The sequence below is a fragment of the Mus pahari genome, chromosome 10 (genome assembly GCF_900095145.1).
Source record: "Mus pahari chromosome 10, PAHARI_EIJ_v1.1, whole genome shotgun sequence".
Taxonomy (NCBI): Eukaryota; Metazoa; Chordata; class Mammalia; order Rodentia; family Muridae; genus Mus; species Mus pahari.
Window position 1 is genome coordinate 105529508 of NC_034599.1, and position 8746 is coordinate 105538253.

An 8746-nucleotide genomic window follows, 5' to 3' on the forward strand; every position below is an offset into this window, starting at 1 on the left:
AGGGCTTTACCCAGCATGCGTCCTTAACAAAACAAAAGTTTTGTTCTCCCAGTTTGCTTTGCCTCAGCAGCCAGTAGGGTGAGGAGACAAAGAATTTCTGTTGCCCTAACTAAATTTTCAGAGTGCTTAAAACAAAACCAACCAACCAAGCAAGCAAGCAACAACAACAACAACAAAACCAAACAAACAATAATTAAACAGAGTGAGCAAACAGAGTGAGCTCGAATACCCCAGACAGACAGACAGGTCCTGACTCTGAGGGTTGGTCTCTGTAGATAGGTACGGTCATGAAAGAAGAATGTGAGTAAGATACAGATGAGCTGCAAACCCCCCCCCCCCCAAATGCTTTACCTTCAGCACAGAATTCCAGCTGTAGATCTGGATGAATGACTGGCGGCTTCTGTCGTTCTGCTCCGGGAGAATCCACGCAAGTGATCAGAGGTAACTGCCGTCCCATGTCCCCATTAGCAGTCCAGAGTGTCCATCTCAAGGCAGTTTCCTTACACAGCTTGACACATGGTCGACAACCTGAAAGAAGAAGGACAGTAAATCATTGTGGCAATCGTCATGGCCATCCGGAGAAGCACACAGTAAGTAAGACTGGGTTTCTAACACTAATGACCAGCTTCCAGCAAATCTCGCTCCCAGCTTGCTCCAGCTCCACCTGTCCCAAGCTGCTGGCTTCTTCTCCAATGAAGGCTACAGCCGGCTGTTCAAGTCAGAGCGGCACCCACGCAAGGAGCTAAAATTAACAACTGAATTATGCACCGAAGATTACTCACTTCAATTTTAACCTTTTTTAGTGAAATCTCGCACTTTGTATTAAACACACACACACACATACAAGTTTGTGTGTTTGCTTCAATAAGGATCAAAGTCACCTACATGCCAAAGGTTTGTCTCTTTTATTTCTAAATCAAAGTCTTTGTCCAAATTATAGGTGGATTTGATATGCTTTAAATCTATGTCTATGAGTCTTTTGTGAGAGACCTTCATGCGATATAGGAACAGGTTTGGATTTAATGAGGCCTTGTCTGTAAAGTTTGAAAGAGAGAGAAGACAGCAGAAAACTTTCACACTCGCTCAGCTGAAAGAGCACCTTTCACTTCGCAGACAGAGTGCAAAGCATCCCTAACATGCCCGCTTCCCGGTGAACAATCTCTCCACATCCTCCTTCCTTCCCCGCAGGGACAACTCAGCCAGCTGAGCATTCCATGTGACAGCAAGGAATCACTGTCACAGCAAGCAACAGACTGGCCCACTCCAAGCCCCTTGCAAACAATCCCTGCTCTAATGTACACTTTCTTTTCTTGAAACTCCTACAGGAGCAGCCACACAGACAGCTTGGATGCAAACAGAGTCGGGATCCTGGGAGCTTTTGCCAAAAGCAAACCCAAACTCTCAGCCTCTCGGAGGTGGTGGGGGGCACAGCCACTGACAGCGGCAGACACACCTCTTGGGTCCTATTGCCCGCAAAACACTAGCTGCATGTCACTACTGCTCCTGCTCCGAAGGCTGGAAACCCTTTCTCTTTGCCATCCTTCCCTACCAGCCTCGATGGGCCTGGCTGAATCCTCTCGGTTTTGGCAGTGGCTCTGTTAACAGCATATTGGGTTACAAAGCCATTTGTTGTGCAGTGGAAAAACAACTGTTGAAAATACAACCATGAATCCCATCAATAATTTCAGATTTATTCATCTTTTATGTTGACAGACAACCTGGTTTAAAAACATACACCTTTTGTTAGAAACCACAGAACTATTGGGAAAGGCAAGCACACATCTCAGACAAAACAGATCACGGATTGACAGCCATTTTTATTTTTCTATTCCGGCTCCTTGTACCATGGCTACCATGGTAGATGTCCAATTTTAATTAAATAAAACAAAGAAATTAACAAAGGATCAACGTAGCCTGCATGGCTAGAATAAGCTCTCCAGTTAGATAAAGTTACCAAGTGGCTTTTTGTGTTGTTTTCTTTCTCCCAAGGTGAATGAACTTATTGTGAATTTTTACAGGCTTTTGTCACATTTTCTTATGCTCACAGTTGCACAGCGGCATTTAATCCAAAAGGCCAGTGACAATGGAGTTTCAAATTGAAGCCTCAGATACATAGGCTGGCTTCAGTAGGAGGATGTAAGGATGGATATATATATATATATCCCCAGAAGACAGAACAAACTCATATTCACGTAACTACCCAAGTGCTAACAGCCTGGGTCTGTGTGTGTGCGTAATTACCAGGACATGTTTTGAAATAGAACCGAACTCTAAAGTCAGCGAGGTATTATTCTTATTCGGCTGAATCATGAAGTCATCATCTTTCCCAGGATAAAAGAGAATGTGGGCATATGGGAGTGAGCAGAGAGGAGCATATGGATCGCAAATATTTTTGTAACTGATTAAAATTGTTCTCTTTGCTGAGGAAGCAATGCCAGGAACCAGCCCTACTCCAGCTTTCTGCTCGCCAAGCGAACCCCGCTCCTGCGCTGCCATTTCATGCAGATCGGGTCCAAGTGCTCTCTCTCTCTCTTTTTTTTTTAAATTAAGAAACAAATTATATCTAATGAGTATATTTTTCTTGGCAAAATCCTGTTAATAAATTTGATCATCCAATCTTAACTTATGTAATAAAAGCACAGAAATGGAGAGACTTTTATTATATAATATAGTCTATATAACACACATTTATTATATAATATATTTAGTCTATATAACACACATTTATTATATAATATAGTCTATATAACACACAAAAGACAAGATGCTGGGCTTCTTTTATGGACATTATTATTATTTCACATTCAATAACTTTTATGTGCATGTGTGCATATGAATATGCATGTGCCACAGCACCCGAGTGGCACTCAGAGGGCAGCTCGGTGTTCTTTCCTTCCACCACGTGTGACCTGGAGACTGAACTCTGCTCATCAGGATTGCCACGGGCATCTTTATCAGCTGAGCCATCTCAGAGTCCCAGAAATATTACTTCAATCTTGAATTTGGAAGGATGCCTTAGGAAAACCTATCAGGATAATGAATCTACAGAAAACTGATACAGTGCTCTTAGCCATTTTATAGAGAAGATATCAATAAAATGGTGACCATTTCACCTGATCTTCATGTGGCTTTCTATGTCTTAACCTTGCTTTAGAATAAAATGATAGTAATTAGGATTGTAAGGAGGAGACAAAGAGGTGGGAAAAAAGTAATGTAACTCAAAGCTTATGTGCAATCTGCCTTTGGCTCCCTCCAAGAACTTGCATGTGACCTATTGTAGGTATCTACGAGTTACATAACCTAAACACTGTGGGTCATGTAGCATTTGATTCAGATTCCAGTAGGCTCTTCCTTTTTCTGTCTAAATGGGAGATTAAAGATGGATTCTGTCTGCAAGCCGAGATGCTCACTTCATTAGTCACTCCTTCACAATATGTGAGAAGTTAGCACACCGGTGCTAAATTTGTGCAAATATTTTATGGCAAGACAACACAGTCAGAAGACAGTCATCGGGGACAACTGAATGGTTTCTCCCACGAGTAAGATAACACAGTGAGATGCCACTCATCAGGACAGCTGAGTGGCTTCTTCCTTTGGCAGAAGGTTACTTGCATTTTGAAGAGACAGCAGTGATTTGTTGGTTTCCTGTGTAAAGCAGAAATTTAGACAAGCTAAAATATGATTCAGTCGCTGAAGACTCAATTGGCTGAAGTTCCTAAAAGATTTTTAGCATCGCAAATCAAGTATAAAGAAGGCTAAATTTTGGAAGGAAAGCCCTTGATAAAACTGGGGGTAACAACGGCAAGGCACAAGCTCTGCATACGTAAGTGACTTCAGCAAGTCTGGAATCTTTTTAAGGTTGAACAAAAGGGTGTGAAGTTGTTTCATAAATTCAGCTTCCCAAAGAAAGATTTAAGTTTTAATATATGTATAAGAGGCATTAGACTAGGAACTTGACCCTTTAGATAAACTTTTTTTTTTTTTTTTGCGTGTAAATGAGAAAAACTGACAATAAAACATTTGGAAAGTAATCTTAGGAGGCACTTCTACATCTAAGAAAAAAAATGTACACAAATTCTAGGAAACTGAAATATTCTACCAATATCCTTTTTGCAAGAATTTATTTTACTTTATTTTTTACAGAAACCTTAGTTGGTTTTTTTTTTTTTTTGAAACCTAGTTTTTAATTAAGTTTTTTTTTTCATATGATGACATCATATGAATAGGTCTGTATCCATGAGTGACTGTGTGCACCTAACAGGTAAAGAAGTAGATGGTAAAGCATTGGGGACTAAAATGTAGCCCCGTGGGCAAACGAATGTTTAAAAAGCAGGTGAGATCTTTTGTCAGTGAAAACATCCAGGGAAGAAAAGTCAAGTATTGGGAGTTTACCTTTCACATAAAACAGGCTTTTCCCAAGCTTCCACTATGTCTAAAGATAATCTATGAGACATGACATTCAGGTCAAATAATGCGACTTCCCTTGGAAATTTTATTCTGTACCTTTCTGAATATGATATGGGTAAACAATAAGCAAGTTGCTTTACATCCCCAAAGATCAAAGGCAGAAATGCAAGCACAGGAGAGAAAGCTGGCATGCTGCCTTTCCAAGTTTCCTCAGGTATCTTTGACAAACCTGTACAAAACAAACAGTTCCGTGATGTAACCTGCTCTGACTGAGACTTGACATGTAAATTATACAAGCCCCATTACCTTAGCCATAGTATCATGGTAAGAAAGGCTTTGCGATGTCTCAATGCAATGTGGATACTGATGAGAGAGACTGATTAGGGGTATGTGAGAGTCACAGAATCTGCCAGTATCAGTGTATGGGGGTGGGTTGTGTGTACTATGCTGGTCACTTTGCTGCTGCTGCTGTTGTTATTGTTATCAATTTTACACAAGCTAGAGTCATCTGGGAATGGGGGATGTCAATTGGGAAATTGTCATCAGATGGACCTGTAGGCAAGTCTGTGGGGACATTTTCTTGATTAACAGTTGATCCAGCCCACTATAGGCAATGCCACCCTAGGCAGGTGGTCCTCAGCTGCATAAGAAAGCAAATGGAACAAGCCAATTTTACACAGAGAGAAGCCAGCAAGCAAAGTTCCACCATGTCTCTGCTTCTGCTCTTCCCTCCAGGTTCCTGCCTTGAGCATCTGCCTAACTTTTAATAATGATAGACTCTGTGCTGGCTGGTTTTGTGTGGCAACTTGACACAAGCTGAAGTCATCGGAGAGGAAAGAGCCTCATTTGAGGAAATGCCACCATGAGATCCAGCTATAGGGCATTTTCTCAATGAATGATCAATGGGGGAGGACCTAGCCCATGGTAAGTGGTACCACACCATGGCTAGCAGTCCTGGGCTCTATTAAGGATGCAAGTCATATGGTAAAGCAAGCTAGTAAGCAGGTCCCTCCACGACCTCCTCTGCAATCAGCTCCTGCCTCCAGATTTCTTCCCTGCTGAGCTCCTGTCCTAACTTCTTTTAGTGCTGAAGAGCACTGTGAATTTTGTAAGCTGACTAAACCCTTTCCTCCCCAGCTTGCTTCTTCATCATGGTGTTGTGTTGCCTAGTCTTTTATCACAAAAATAGAGAGCAAGTTCGAACATGCTCTTGCCCGCCATGGGGAACAGGCACTACTTCTGATGAAAGACAGCTCTGCAATTGTATTCTGCCCCAAACAGGGCAAACATTGACTCTCAGGAATAACAGTTAGAGTGGGATGGGGCAAAACAACTCATTGGTTGCTTTCTTATATCTCTGACCCAGTGTTTTATATTTGTTTGTTTTAATTTCAGTTAAAGGGGGTTATTAGACCCAATCTATTGAAAAGAGCTGGAATTTGACAGGATTGGGCCTGAGTTCAGTTTGACTGACAGACCATTGTCTAGTCCAAAAATGTATTCAAATGGCCTCATCTTTCATACTGATTACTCCAATTTGATCATTCATTCCTTCATTTGTTTATGTGTATGTGTTCAAGTAGAGACAACAGACAATGGCATCTGTGTTGATGTCAGAGGACAGCCATAGAGAGTCTGGGAATCAACATGAGGTCACCAGGTGTGGCAACAAGCAGCTTTACAAGCTGAGCCATCTCACCTCCATTACCTCATATTTCTAACATCGTTCAAAGAAGAGAGTAAGCAGGGTATAACCATAGACGCATTGGTCCATTGATTTCCAAGCAAGTGCCAACTTTAAAAGATTACATAATTCAGAGAGCAACAGAGCCACTGCAAAGCACATCTAACAGACAGCTAATGCAGAGGCTAAGACAGGACCCTCCACCACACTGGAACAGAGCTAAAGCTAAAGTCAATCATTTTGCCTGGGATGTAAAGATCTTGTCAATCACTCTCATTCCTAGACTGCTGGCTGCCATAGCAATGTAAGCCATATTTACCCATTCAAAACAATTCATTCACTGGACATGATATGTTCTGCCACGTAAATGAGCTACTCAATATCACATGGACACTTGTAGCTCAACTCCTGAAAATAAAAATCACTTCCATTACTTTGGTCCCAAGCTCACAAGCGTGGTTGGGTCAAAGATTCTATTCTGTCTTCTGTCTTTCGCTGACAGTCCTGGGAGCCATATATCCTAGGCATCAAAATACCCTAATGTTTGTATGTAAACCATCTGCCTACTTTGCCTCTTCCACATCCAGAGCTCACACTCTCTTTCACATCTCTCTGTCTCTCTGTCTCTGTCTCTGTCTCTCTCTGTAGATGTCTGTGGTGTATAAATATGGTATATGTATTCCATGTATGTCTACATGTAATGAGTAAATGGACATGCCTATGTCTGTGTGGAGGCCAGAATAGAATGCCTGGAATCCCATTCTCTTTTTCTCAATTCTTGTTCTTTTGAGACAGGGTCTCCCACTCCACTTCGAGCTAGGCTAGCAGCTAACAATCCCCAGCAATATTCTATGCTCTGCCTCCCACACCACTGGGATTACAGGGGTGAGCCGGGACCACATACAGCTTTTTAAGTGGGTGCAGGGACTTTAAACTAGGTCATCATGTTTACATAACAAACACTCTTATTCAATAAGCCATCTCTTGAGCATCAACATGCAGGAAATCATACGTCTACCTGATATCCAGATAAATCATACGTCTACCTGATATCCAGATAAATCATACGTCTACCTGATATCCAGATAAAATAGGCTCAGGGTTTTCAGGAAGACATTAAAAGTAAACATTAATCAGAATTTATATTGGCAGGCCACATGCACCATCTAGAAATGATTACCAACCTAATCTTAAAGCAAAATGCTAGGAATTCAGGCTTCTGTGATACCCTATTCTTCTATGTAAACATAAAACAAATTTCTAAAGATATGTCTAATGCTATCACATACCATTCTGAAATATATATATATATATATATATATATATATATATATATATATATATATATATATATATATATATATATATATATATATATCAGTTATGTCTTGAGGTTGGATCTGAATATATCTGAATATATCTTGTGTTTTTTCAGTGTCAGGGTACAGTGATCTACACTGATGGGTTTCAATCTTCCTAACACTTTGACCCTTTACTATAGTTCCTCATGTTGTCATGACTCCAACCACAAATTAGTTTTGTTTCTACTTCGTGACTGTAATTTTGCTCCTGTCATGGATCATAATGTAAATATTTTTGGTGATAGAGGGTTGCCAAAAGGGGTTGTGACCCTCTGGCTGAGAACCACTGTACTATAGGAAGCATCAATCATCTTAGAATGGGAAGGAATGATGGTGACCAGAAATGACAATCCTGCATAGCTCATAGATTTAAGTTCAGATTCAGATATTATCTAAAATAGATCCCTTTAGGTAGAGGCTAAGACAAAAACTTTTTTCTATTTCTTATATTGGAGATACTTTGTCTTGGAGCGAAGATTTATTATAAACCTATATCTTTCATCCTGGCTTAAAGGGTTCAAAATATGAAATTCATGATCACAAAGAGGAAAGACATTTAAAAGGAATATTAATTTTAACAATCATCAGCATATTTGACATGAACCCTTTTCTCCTGCATTCCTACAAGAAGTACAAAAAGCACCTGTCACTTCAGAACAATGAAGTCTGGTCCATGTGATGTAGTTCTGGGTACCAGAGTGGGAGCTTAGCATTTGCAGCATTAAAAAGAAGGAAGCTAGTCTTCTACAACACGAGCAAAGTCAAGGAAACCACAGGCAGCTGTTACTTGCTGGGGTTTTGAAATGACCCCAGTCCTGATTAGAAGACATACAACTCCATTAGCATGAAGTCTTGTTTTTGCTATTAGCATTCTTTCTCACAGATAAACAGTTCCTGCCTCAATATCCATTTGCAGAATAAATCTCAGCAAAGGCAACTTTGCTACATATCCTAGTCCCCAGCCCCAAGTCCAAGGTAATGAAGTTTCTCCAGAAGCTTGGAAATGGAAGGGCATCTTCCTGAAGTGAAGAGAAGCCACGTGGATCTAAAGCAGTGGTTGTCAACCTCTTAGATGCTGTGACCCTTTAACATAGTTCTTCATGTTGTGGTGACAACACCTCCTAACCATAATATTACTGCAACGCTACTTCATACCAGTCGTTTTGCTAGTTACGAATATTAATGTAGATATCTGATATGCAGGATATCTGCTATGTGAATCCCGAAGAGGTTGCAGTCTACCAGCTGAGAACCACTTTCTAAAGGGCCCTCCCTCCCTCCCTCCCTCCCTCCC

At 40.8% G+C, this 8746-nt stretch overlaps 1 protein-coding gene across 46 annotated transcripts in view; it reads right to left on the minus strand.

The window, feature by feature from the left end:
• Window positions 1-8746, minus strand: part of Arpp21 (cAMP regulated phosphoprotein 21) — a 176986-nt gene that overhangs the window by 126778 nt on the left and 41462 nt on the right. For 27 of the 46 annotated variants that reach the window (XM_029542940.1, XM_029542933.1, XM_029542922.1 and 24 more), the window contains exon 2: window positions 352-528. The gene's annotated coding sequence lies outside the window, so the exon portion shown is untranslated. Of the gene's footprint in view, window positions 1-351; window positions 529-613; window positions 699-1099; window positions 1726-8746 lie in introns of those variants that run through there. The other 19 variants (XM_029542954.1, XM_029542952.1, XM_029542939.1 and 16 more) reach the window with 3 other exon arrangements.